This window comes from Plecotus auritus, assembly GCF_963455305.1.
Source record: "Plecotus auritus genome assembly, chromosome: 2".
In the NCBI taxonomy this organism is placed as follows: domain Eukaryota; kingdom Metazoa; phylum Chordata; class Mammalia; order Chiroptera; family Vespertilionidae; genus Plecotus; species Plecotus auritus.
Genome location: NC_137771.1, coordinates 18,103,061 through 18,116,045, shown reverse-complemented (window position 1 = coordinate 18,116,045; position 12,985 = coordinate 18,103,061).

Here is a 12,985-nt window from a genome sequence, read left to right as displayed (position 1 = left end):
TCTGTGGCAGTGCTAAGGATGTCCGACTGATGGCCTAGGCCCACTCCCCAGGGGTAGTGGGCCTAAGCCATCAGTCAGACATCCCCCAAGGGCTCCCAGACTGTGAATCTTGTGCACTGGGCCTCTAGTATTTTTATATATTTCAGAGAGGAAGAGAAAGGGAGAGAGATAGAAACATCAACGATGAGAGAGAATCATTGCTTGGCTGCCTCCTGCATGTCCCCCACTGGGGATGGAGCCCACAACCTGGGCATGTGCCCTGACCAGGAATCAAACCCTAACCTCCTGGTTCATAGGTTGACGCTCAACCTCTGAGCCAGGCCAGCTGGGCTGTCAAAGCTCCTTTAAAGCAGGAACTGTGCCCAGTTGTGTCTGTATCCCCTAATATCATGTAGTGATTCCTCAGTAAATATTTCTGAGTGAGTCAATATGAATACTTTCCTCTGTAGAATAACCTTTTAGAATCTTCAAGGAACTGACTAAATTTTTTCAAGGTTTCTCTTACAAAGTTAGTGATTTTGTGAAAAGAAAAGGCAATACTGATATACTAAATTGCATGAGCTTTTGTTACCAGTCTCTAAGGAAGGAAAAGCTCAAAAGAGGCACAGATACTACCTTTTGCTGAACTCCAACAAAAGTCCAGGATACATCTGTTATCTCCTGTAACTCTCACTACAACCTGGTGAGGTAGGCATTATTCCCCCATTTGACAAAAGAGGAAACTGAAGTTTAAGAGGTATGTTGTATGTTGGCCATAGTCTGAGAGTTTGGTAATATGTTGAGTAAGGATTCAAATTCAGGCAGGAATGACTCTAAAGCAGAAGCTCCACGGTACCACTAATGAGAGAAGAAGCTGAGTGTGTATGTAAGAAGCAGGCTAGCACAAGGAACTAATGCGTAAAGCAGAATTCCCATTAATTGGGAGTGAGAAACACAATGATCAAGTGGCCTGTAACAGATGGGCCAGACATGCCTTTTGATAGGAGAAGCCAAGTTATCTTCTGAAGGTGGTTAGGGCAGCTGGAATCTGAGCCAAAAGGAACCAATGAAAATATGTCATTGAACTGGCTCCATGCAGAGAAAACCTGCTGGTCAGTCCTCTGGATTCTTCCTTTTTTCTTTTATCCAGTAAATATTTATTGACTACCTAGTAGGCACCAGACAGTGTCCTGGGCTCTGGAAATCCAACCAGTAAAACTTCTAGTCCAGTGGGGCATGGCCCAGTGACTCTGGCGGAGTTGATTCCTCCCCTCCCCAATGACTAGTATTTTTGGTTCAGAAAGGACCTCTACTTTCTGTTGCCATACTCTCTGTACTCTTGCATCAGCCATGCTGAGGCCACTGATTGACCAAAGCTTTTATTATTCCTCAGTCACATTCCAGTCCTGAAGCTACGTCTACATTGCATTTGAAATGTTTTTGGTTTCCTCCGCTTCAGAACCTCTCTCGGATTTTAACTCTAATGGAAGTCTCTTCTGTTTTGTATTCATTCTTTCTGAATTAATTTTATAATCCCCAATTATGGGGTCACTTTGCTATAATGACTTTGTCTCTGACCATACCTGGGGCTATGATTTATCACCCATATGTAATTTTCTAAGCTCTTCTCATTGTTCTCAACACACTCCCCCCTGCCATCTCAGAATACAATTCCTGCCTTGGGGGAGCTTTCAGCAAAAAAGCCCAACTCCTACAGGTTTAATAAAGCCAAAGCGGACTCACGCTCTGTGGCTCATTCACACATTCATCCATTCAATCACTCATTAAGCAGTCATTGTGGTAGATGCTGAGGGAGGTCCTCCTGCGCTGACAGGTGCTGAGCTGAGGAGCTACACAATTAAAATTGAAATTGTCCCCTGGAGTTGTGCTCCTGGAGGCAGAACAAACAGACTCTCTGAATCAGAGCCAACTATCTCTTAAGAGCACTGCCCCAGGAATCCTAGTTTTTAGCTATATGACTGAAAGAGAATTTTTTTTTCCCAGCTCTTAGAACCTGTTTTCTCATCTGTAAAACAAAGGAATTGGAAATTAGCTCTAACCCTCTGAGCCACTGTGGAGAGGACTGGGCAATGCATATAATTCGGTTTGATTGATTATATACTGGGGACAGAAACCAGGTTTCAAAAAACTCACTCCTCTTAATAAAAACAAAACAAATCAAATACAAAAACTGACCAGCTGGGTGCTTTGGATAATTCACTATGAATTTAGGTTGGCTTTGTCGGCTGAATGAGTCCTTAGCGCCCCCTACAGGCAGGACCGTGCTATAGCTCAGAACGGACTGGGAAGAAGGGTGGATTGAGATGCCCCAAACCGTTTTGAGTTTATAGGATTGTCAGGTCCCATATCACAGCCTGAAGGTCCTGAAAAGTGGCCAGGCAACAGCTAAGTAAAGATCCTGTGGATGCTGAAGATTCCCTGCTTCCAGGAGGGCCCAGACCAGACTCCTCAAGTACCTTCCAGCCTGAATGCACTTCCCATTGTTTTGGCTTACTCCTGCATTTTATAGGCAGGAAGCCTGAGGTCCAGAGAGAATAATTCATATGTCCAAGGTCCTCAGAAAGTTGGTCACAGAATGGAGACTAGAACCTTGGGGTCCAGACCCCCAAGTCCAGGGCCACAGACCAAGGCTGCCCCAGGAGTGACACCTTTCCAGGAAGAACAATTCTCTTTGTTTCGGTGTCTTCCTCTATTTCCTCCTCTCCACTTCTAGAGGACCTACATTCACTTCTCAAACACCCTGAGGCTGTCCCTGGAGCAATGCCCCTGGCTCCTATCACCTTTCCCAGCCCACCTCTTCCTACCTTTAAGATTTCCCTCCTCTCCTCACCCCCAAAAAAGTTGCACTTGGATTAGGATATCAGAGCTGAAGGTTTTTAGCTGTGTGAACCTACGGAAGTCACATCACCTCTCTGAACGTGTTTCCTGTGTAAAATGGGGCAATCCACTGCGGCTGTTGTGAGGATGAGCGCTAATGCATGCAAATCCCTTAACAAGGCTTGATGCAGATCAAGTGCTCAATAAACTGTAATTATTATTATTATTATTATTATTATTATTATTTATATTGTTGCTGTTATTTGAAAGTACCTAACTTAGTGCAGGAAGACAGTGGGTGTTCAAGAAAGGTGATTATAACCATTAATACTGAAGAGTTTGAAGCACGGAGCCTGGCATTGAGCAGGAACTGAATACATAAACGGTGGTTAGTACTCTTGCTTTTTTCACCCAAGGGCTCCCAGTACGTTGGCAGTCCTACTGTCTCTTTTTTTTTTTTTTTATTGTTGACACTATTACAGATGTCCCCAATTCTCACCCCCGAACCCCCGCCCCCCTCTTTATGATGTCTCTCCGGAGGAAAGGCTGCACCACTTGTTTTTGCTCAGCAACAGGCTCCTCTTACGTAAACCGCCCTGGCCAGTGAGCAGAAAGATGGGCTGGGTTACCCGGCAGCCAATAGCAGCCCGAAGCGGCGCGCAGGACTGACCCTTGCTGGTTTCCAGGCGGCTAGAAAAGCTAACCCCTGAGGAGGTTTTCGGGGGCGGGAATTGTCTCCAAATGCTCCTGGGTCTGCCTATCAACCAGGCTCTGATTGGTGCGGACCTTGGAGGCCCACCCCTTCGTTCTCCCGGCCCCGCCTTCGTGGGCGGGGGCCGGGACTACCCCGTCTGTTTTTTGTTTCTTTCTCCCTCACTTTCTATTTTTTTATTTTTAATGAAATTTTGGTTATAACTTAGTTTTTCCCTTCCAAGTTATGTGACATGTATTATTTAAGAAAATTTGGGATATACAGAAAAGCGTGAAGGTACAAAAGAGATGACCCGAATATTTTCACCTTTTGTGTTTTTTATGTGTTCCAGGCTTTCTGACTTAAGCTAGTATTACACTTGTTCGTCGTGCAATTGTAAAAGCGAAACACTGGAAGCGACCAAAATGCCCACCAAAGGGGACTGGTTGAAGTAATAAACAGATTAGTCCTCACAATGAAACATCACGCAACACAGAAACGGAGGGACGTAGCTCTACATGAAATGAAAATGTGTTCAGGATTTAATATTAGGTTAAAACAAAAAGCAAGTTGCACGATCATACATACGGAATGATCTCAAAAACATATATGTACATGATTATACAGAGGCAAGAAAAGTCTGGAGTTAATGGGCAGTTTGCAACAAATTGTTAGCATCCGGTTACCTCTGGGGTGGAGGGGGATAGAGAAATTGTAAGACTTCTTATTCATTTCTATAATATTTGTGTTTTTTAAAATTGTTTTAATTGACCCTAGAGAGAGAGGAAGAGAAACACATCAATCTGTTGTTCCACTCATGGATGCATTTATTCTGTTTTGCTTTTTAAAAGAATATATATTTTTGTTGATTTCAGAGAGGAAGGGAGAGAGAGAGATAGAAACATCAATGATAAGAGAGAATCATTGATTGGCTGCTTCCTGCACGCCCCACACTGGTTATAAAAATCGAGCCTGCCAAAGGAACTACATAGGCACTTTTCAAAAGAGGACATACTGAAGGCCAAGAGACTGTATGAAAACATGCTCTAAGTCACTAATCATCCGAGAGATGCAAATCAAAACAACAATGAGGTACCATCTCATACCTGTCAGAATGGCTATCATCAACAAATCAACAAACAGCAAGTGCTGGCAAAGATGTGGAGAAAAAGGAACCCTTGTGCACTACTGGTGGGAATGCAGACTGGTGCACCAACTGTGGAAAACAGCCGATCAATGATTCTCTTTCATCACTGATGTTTCTATTTCTCTCTTCCTCTCCTTTCCTCTCTGAAATATAAAAACATATATTTTTAAAAATTTAAAATAAAGTTGCTTCTGTGAACATTATTGATGCCTGTCTTATTCAGCTCTGGCTACCATAATAAAATATCAAAGACTGGGTAGCCTGAACAACTGAAATTTATTTTGTCGCAGTTCTGGAGGCGGGAAAATCAGAGTTCAAGGTGCCAGCATGGTCGGGTTCTGGTGAGAGCTCCCTTACTGGCTTGCAGGTGGCTGCATTCTTTGTCCTCACATGGCAAAGAGCTAGCAAGCAAATTCTCTGCTGTCTCTTCTTATAAGGTCACTAAGCCCATGATAAGGGCCCCATTTTCATGTCTTCATCTAAACCTAATTACCTCCCAAATACCCTATTTCCAAATATCATGACACTGGGGTTAAGGCTTCAACATACATATTTTGGAGAACACAATTCAATCCACAGCAACGCCTATGAAGGGCCTGATGCTATGCTTGGGGTGGGGAACAGGGCTGAATAATACCCCAAATCTGACAGCCAGGATCAGACAGATGAAGAAGATAAAAGCAGAAACAGAAGTAGCTCAGATAAGCCTAGACACCTGAAAATAGTCTGACCAAGTCACCACTGGCCTTAAAACTCTTCATGGCTCCCATCGTCCAGGCTGTGTATGGTCATTCAATGGGTCATATTTGGTCTGCTGATATAAGCTGTTCAGTGTAATATTTTCTCTCTTTTCCGCATCCAGCGCGGCTAGAGAGTGGGTCCAATTCCTGAGTAGAGGCGGCTGGGGATTGAGAAATAAAAGAAAGAGTCAAGACACAGAGATAGAAAGAAAAGCTGGGGCCGGGTGGACCGCTGCCCTCTTCTGATGGAGAGACAATGACCCAGAGCCGATGCGTGTTTATTTTATACCCCCAAATACCAGGAAGTTTCACCAAAAGGTCAAGACAAAGGAGGTTATTTGCATTCTTGAGTAGGCCCTGAGCATTCCTGGTGCTAGGCTGGATTTAGATATCAAAACCCACTTCCCCACACCATGGGCTGAAATGAAGGTCAAGCTGACAACACCCTTGCCCTTTTGGCAAGGCGTGTTCACAGGGTGTGGCTTTGCCAGCACCACTGGGTTCAGCTGACAATAATTAAAGAATGCCCATGTGCCTTCCCAGGGGGGCCTCTATAGTTCAGTCCTCTGGGTTCAACAAAAAATAGGATTAGTTGCTAAGATTTTAATGAAATTTGACATAAATTCCCCAACTTACGAATTTTCTTAGAAAAGAGGAAGATGTATTAACACTGGGTTTGCATTCCTGGGGCCATTGGTGGGACTAAGTAGCTGAACCTGTCTTTTCAGTTTTTAGTTCCCATAATAATAACCACACACAAAATAAATTTGACTTAGCCAAAACTGGTTTGGCTCAGTGGATAGAGCGTCAGCCTGTGGACTGAAGGGTCCCGGGTTCGATTCCGGTCGGGGGCATGTAATTTGTTTGCGGGCACATCCCCAGTGGGAGGTGTGCAGGAGGCAGCTGGTCGATGTTTCTCTCTCATCGATGTTTCTGACTATCACTCTTCCTTCCTCTCTGTAAAAAATCAATAAAATAAAAAAAAATAAAATAAATAAATTTGACTTATTTTATCTGCCTGACTTTTGTAGGAACCTGAGTTTGAAACCCCTGAATGGGGTCAAGATTATTTAACAAGGTATTCAAAGCCCCATGATGGTCCTATGCCTTCCCTTTCATCTGAACTTCCTTCCACTCTTGCTCAAACACACTGTTGCTCAAGATCGAAGGGTAACGAAGTGACAGAATGGAGATTAGAACCAGGGTTTCTCATCTCACTACCCAGGCACTTTTAACTACCTCATTTGGTTCTTTACTCATTAACTTGTGGTGCTTTTTTTCTTGATAAGACCAGGCCAAAGTCAGCCAATTTGAATAAAACCAAATGGAATGAAATGTCCAGAGGTGGAAATTTTTGCTACCAGATGTGCAGTCTCATATATGGCTCTCATCAGCTCCTCACTCCCCTTGCTCACTGTGCCCCAACTTTCTGGCCACTTTGCTGTTTTTTGGCCATGTTAAGCCACTCATCTCAGGTTCTTTGCCTTTGCTATTAGACTTCAGCTTGGAATACTTTGTACCTTCATAGCTTATGCTAATGTAATCTTTAGGCCTCACCCTATCAGCTCACTCTATAAGGTGACCACCTTTTCAGATCACACTATATAAAATAGTTCACCTCCAGTCACTTTATGTCCCTTTACCCAACTTTATTTTTTCTTTCACCTAACATATATACTTGTTTATTTTTTTGCCTCCCTCACATTATTGAAGCTGTATGAGGGCAGGATTCTGTTTTGTGGTTGTTGTATTCCTGGCACCTAGCAGAGTCCTTACACAATAGGCATTCAATAAATATATAGCAGATGGGTAGTGACCAATGGTTTGGCTGGATGGTCAGGGATTTGGAAGGAAGATGTTTGGGGGTGACAAGAAAATGTCTCTAAAGGGTGGGGGAGATATTTGTGTCCAATGTGAATACTTACCAAAGAGTGACCTTGGCAGAGGAAATGTTAATAATCAAGTGGAGTCCTGACTGGCAGGGCTTAGTGGTTGGCGTGTTGGCCTGTGCACCAGAGGGTTGAGGGTTTGATTCCCGGTCAAGGGCAGTACCTGGGTTGCAGGTTTGATCCCTGCCCGGGTTGTGTGTGTGGGAGGCAACCAATGGATGTTTGTCTCTCACAATCAATGTTTCTCTTTCTCTGCCCCCTCCCTCTCCCTTCCACTTTCTCTAAAAATCAATGGAGCCTGGATGGTGTGGTTCAGTAGTTGAATATCAAGCTATGAAGCAGCAGGTCACGGTCAGATTCTCTCTCATCATTGATGTTGTTCTCTCTGCCTCTGTGAAATCAATAAAAATATTTTTTTAAAAAGATAAAAGAGTCAAGATCACAGCAACAGGAGTGTACCTAGGATGAACTATCTAGACTCAGGAAAGGAAGTCAGAGAGGCAGAAGTGAGCCATGCTGGGCTGCATGGACTCAGGAAATAAGTTACAGAAGCAAAAGGGGGGCCCTTGGAGACAGGTTCAGGGGGTTAGTCTGGGATAAGCTGCTGCTCCCCTGGTTGCAAGTTTCATGGGAATCCTCAGAGCTTAGGAGAAAGAAAGCAAAGATATAAACCCCACGAAAGAAGTGGGGGTAGGGCCTGCAGGTGTACTCAAGGCAGATCAGGCACTAGCATCCTTTGTCTTAAGGGTTTTTATGTTTTCTGAAGGTGGGAGTTTTAGGGAAGGTCTCAACAGAATATTCAACAGCTTTCTAGGTATGTCCTTTAATAAGCTGGTGCATCAAAAGGAGTGTAGAGGGGAGTTTGGTATCATTCTCTGGTCAGCTTCACTGCTTTACTTTTATTTTGGTTCTAATTGTTGCTTTTTGTTGTTGTTTGTTTTGTTATTTATTTCCCTGACTTCATCTGTTTTGGGGTTTGACTGGCACTAATGGCACTAACTGGGTCCTGTTATCGATCTCCTTGACTAGGGTGATTGAAACTACTCACTCTCTAGTTGGGGAGCAGAGGTGTAAACCATCTGCTCCTAAGCATCCTTGCTTAGGGGAGATAAGACCTTGGTTAGTAGGCTGTTAATTGCTCAACCTTCTTTAACTACTTGTCTCAGTTTCCCTCATTCCACTTGCCAAGTAAATTGTCCTAGCATCTTGCCTCAACATCAAAAATTCAGATACAACAAGTATTGGTTAGGATGTGGAGAAACTTGAACTCTTGTACATTGCCGATGGGACTGTAAAATACTGCAGCTGCTATGAACAAAGTTTGGCAGTTTGTCAATAAGTTAAACATAGAATTACCATATGACTCAGCAATTCCCACTCCTAGGCATGTATCCAAAAGGACTGAAAACAGATGTCCAAACAAATACTGGTACATGAATGTTTTTAGAAGCACTATTCACAATAGCCAAAAGGTGGAAACAAGCCAAATGTCCATCAACTAGTGAATGGATAACCAAAAGTTGTATATCTATACAATAGAGTATTAGTCTGCCATAAACAAGGAACGAAGTATTAAAACATGCTACGTGGGTAAACTTTGAAAACATCACACTAAGTAAAAGAAGCTAGATGCAAAAGGTCACATATTATATGATTTCATTTATATGAAATATTCAGAATAGACAAGTTTATAGATAGAAAGCAGACTAGTAGTTGGGTGGCTGGGGGAATAGAGAATGACTGCTTAATGAGTATGGCATTTGGGGTGTAATAAAAATACACTAAAACTGCTAGAGGTGGTGTTTGCATATGTTAAATATATCAAATGCCACTGAATTTTACACTTTATTTATTTTTTAACTTTTTATTGCATTTTTTACAGAGTGGAAGAGAGAGGGATAGTTAGAAACATCAATGAGAGAGAAACATTGATCAGCTGCCTCTTGCACACCCCCTACTGGGGATGTGCCCACAACCAAGGTATATGCCCTTGACCGAAATCAAACCTGGAACCCTTCAGTCCGCAGGCCGAAGCTCTATCCACTGAGCCAAACAGTTTGGGGCTGAATTTTACACTTTAAATCAGCAGTTGCCAACGGGTGGTCCATGAGGTCAGAAATGTTGGTGACCACTGCTTTAAATGGTTAAGGATTCATTCTTTGTTACGTGAATTTTACCCAATTAAAGAAGACTGGTGGCCCTGACCGGTTTGGCTCGGTGGATAGAGCGTTCAGCCTGCGGACTCAAGGGTCCCGGGTTTGGTTCTGGTCCGGGGCATGTACCTTGGTTGCGGGCACATCCCCGGTGGGGAGTGTGCAGGAGGCAGCTGATCGATGTTTCTGGCTCTCTATCCCTCTCCCTTCCTCTCTGTAAAAAATCAATGGAGTATATTAAAAAAAAAAAATTAGAAGAAGAGTGGTGGTGAACAAGGAGGAATCTGTGGAATCTGCTAATTGTGAGTTTGTGCCAGGTGGCACCAAGCGAAGCAGTGGCGTATGTGTCCCCATGCTCTTTGTTTCTTTGCCTGGTCCCAAGCCTTTTGTTCCTTTCCAGTGCTTGGAGTTAAAGATTCCTTGAAGTAGGGTACAAGTGGTTTAGGTGTTTTCTGCTCTAATAAAGGACTACTATACCTAAAAAGAAGAGGTAAAGGAGGGCGGGAGGGAGGCTGGAAAGAAGAAAGAGGGAGGAAGGACTGAGAAGAGGGACACAGTGATTATGCTTTTAAGTGGCCAAACCCACCCCTCACTCCCCCTTGGAAGATTGGTAGGCTCTCAACCACACTACCTCCTCTTTCCCCATCATTCCCCTCCATGTTCCAGCTGGACAGACTGAACTGTGAATTCCCCAAAACCCATGCTTCTTCACATGCTGTCACAGCCTTGAATGCCACCCCTCCCTTTTATCTGGCTGCTGTTAATACCTTTTCCACTGTGAGGGCCCTTCAAGCCCCAGGTCTGGGTAGTGCCTGTCCAGCATCCTCCCCAAGCATTCTGTACTCATCACCATCAGAATATTTCCCACATTGTTGTTTAGTCACTTGTCCTTCCCAGTCAGCTGTGGGTCCCGTAAGGACAGGAACATTGATTGTTTTGTATTCCCAGTGTCTATCAAGTGCCCAGCATACAGTAGATGCTAAATATAAACTTTATTTATATTTTATTGACTTTAGAGACAGATGGGTAGGGAGAGAAACATCAATTTGTTGTTGCATGCATTGGTTGATTCTTGTATGTGCCCTGACTGGTGAATGAACCAGAAACCTTGGCATATCCGGACAGTGCTCTAACTGAGCTACCTGGCCAGGGCTTAATTTTTAATCTATACATTTTAAAAGATCTGAAAATGGATTATGTAGGTTATGCAGCAATGCATATTTGAAAATAGTGGAATGACCCAGAGTCCTTTTTATGGAAATCAGATGACAAAAGGTGACTCATTTTCAGAACAAATATTACTCTAAATTACAGTACTAGTATACTGCTTGGTGAGCAGAATTTTAGTCCTCCCTGGCCCTTTCAACTAGGTGTCCTTATGCAGGGAACAACCTGCAGCCCATACCTTATGCAGCAGATCTGGAAGGATCCTTTACACCAGTGGTTCTCAACTCGAACCACATATTGAAAAAACCTAGAGAGCTTTTTGAAAATACTCATGCCCAGGCCTCCATCTCAGAGATTTGGATTTAACTGGTCCTGAGGCATTGGTTTAATTTTAAAACTCCTCAGTATTTCAATGCGCAGCCTGGGTTGAGGATTACAACTTTGTATTTACTGATGTGAAAATCTAAACCCAGCTCAATTGCAAATGTGTTTGCACTATATAGGCATGCATTGACATGCTTAGGGGATTCACGTCACAGCCAAAATCTAACACAATGCCAAGTACTGGCATTTCAACATTTACTGCCAGGAATCTCTGCCTTTGCCACCTACCCCCAGATGTCTAGGCAAGCTCCCTGACCTGTCTCACATTGAGGAGGGAGCTAATAGGCAGCTGAACCACAACACTGGAACTGCAACTCGAGATTGTGGGACTAGGAGTTCTGAAGTCAAGTCTGGGCTCAGCACAAGCCTGGTTGTGCGACCTTGAAAAATTACTTCACCGTCCCCTGCTTCAGTTACTTTGGTTATGAAATTAAACTAATGGTATGGGCACATTTGCCAGAAATATAATGAGATTTAATGAGTCAAGTATTTGTAAAGTACTCCATAAATATAAATTGTTGTGCAATTGTTAAGTTCATTGTGTGAAATTCCATTGAAATATTTATTTTTTAAATGGCCCCATGATTTTTTTAAACACATTTTTATTCATTCTAGAGAAGAAAGGAGAGGGAGAGATAGAAACATCAATGATGAGAGAGATCATTGATTGGCTGCCTCCTGCATGCCCCACACTGGGTATGGCGCCCACAACCTGGGCATGTGCCCTGACCAGGAATCTAACCGTTCATAGGTTGACTCTCAACCATTGAGACTCTCAGCTGGGCTGGCCCCGATGATTCTGACACAGGTGGTTAGGAAGCTGTTTAGACAGATCTGCTCGTGGAGTTCTCTGGTCCCTGCCTTTTCCAAGTTTTGTGTGTTCAAGTCTTCTTGAGTTTCTGAAACAATAGCCCCTGTTCTTTTAATAAATTATTTTTCCTCTTTCTTAAGCCAGCCAGTGCTGGTTTCTGTTACTTGTAAAGTAACAGAATTTAAACTAATGCAATAAATCAGTACAGTATTTTCCAAATTGTATTCTATGGAAGGCTATGTTCTAAAATGTTAATGTTATTCCAGGCCAGGGTAACTCAGTTGGTTAGTGTTGTTCTGATATAATACCAAGGTTGCAGGTTCGATCCCTTGTCAGGGCACATAGAAGCATCAACCAATAAAATCATAAGTAGAACAACAAATCAATGTTTCTCCCTAAAATCAATTTAAAAAAGATAAAAAAAAATGTTCATGTTTTGTACAAGAATAATGCTTAATATACTTTAATTTTCATATCCTCAAGTAGCTTTCATATTAAGAACTATATTATGGTGATGGAAGGATACTTGTCTCGGGGTGGTAAATACACAATACACTATACAGACGATGTATTGCAGAATTGTATATCTGAAACCTATATAATTTTATTAACCAATGTCACCCCAATAAATTCAATTAAAAAAAAGAACTAAGTAGGTATCATTATTATATTTAATAAAATGCCTTTACAAAAGTGTTCTATGCCCAAGGCCAGCAAATTTCAGAACTATTGTATTTGTAGTATTGTGGTCCTCAAACTTTAGTGCAAATCAGAATCCCCTGGGGGAGCTTGTTAAGATTGCTGGGTCCCACCCTCAGTCTCAGCAAGTCTGTGATAGGGCCTGAGAATTTCCATTTCTAACAAATTTCCCAGATGCTGCTGGATCATGGACATTTGCTAGTTTTAAATTAGGCTGCTCCAAAACTTATTTTACTTCTTTAAGAATTCATGTTGATTCTTCATCTTCATCTTAAAAGTTTCAGCTTTTGCCAAAATCGGTTTGGCTCAGTGGATAGAGCGTCAGCCTGCGGACTGAAAGGTCCCAGGTTCGATTCCGGTCAAGGGCACGTACCTTGGTTGCAGGCACATCCCCAGTGGGAGGTGTGCAGGAGGCAGCTGATCGATGTTTCTCTCTCATCGATGTTTCTAACTCTCTATCCCTCTCCCTTCCTCTCTGTAAAAAATC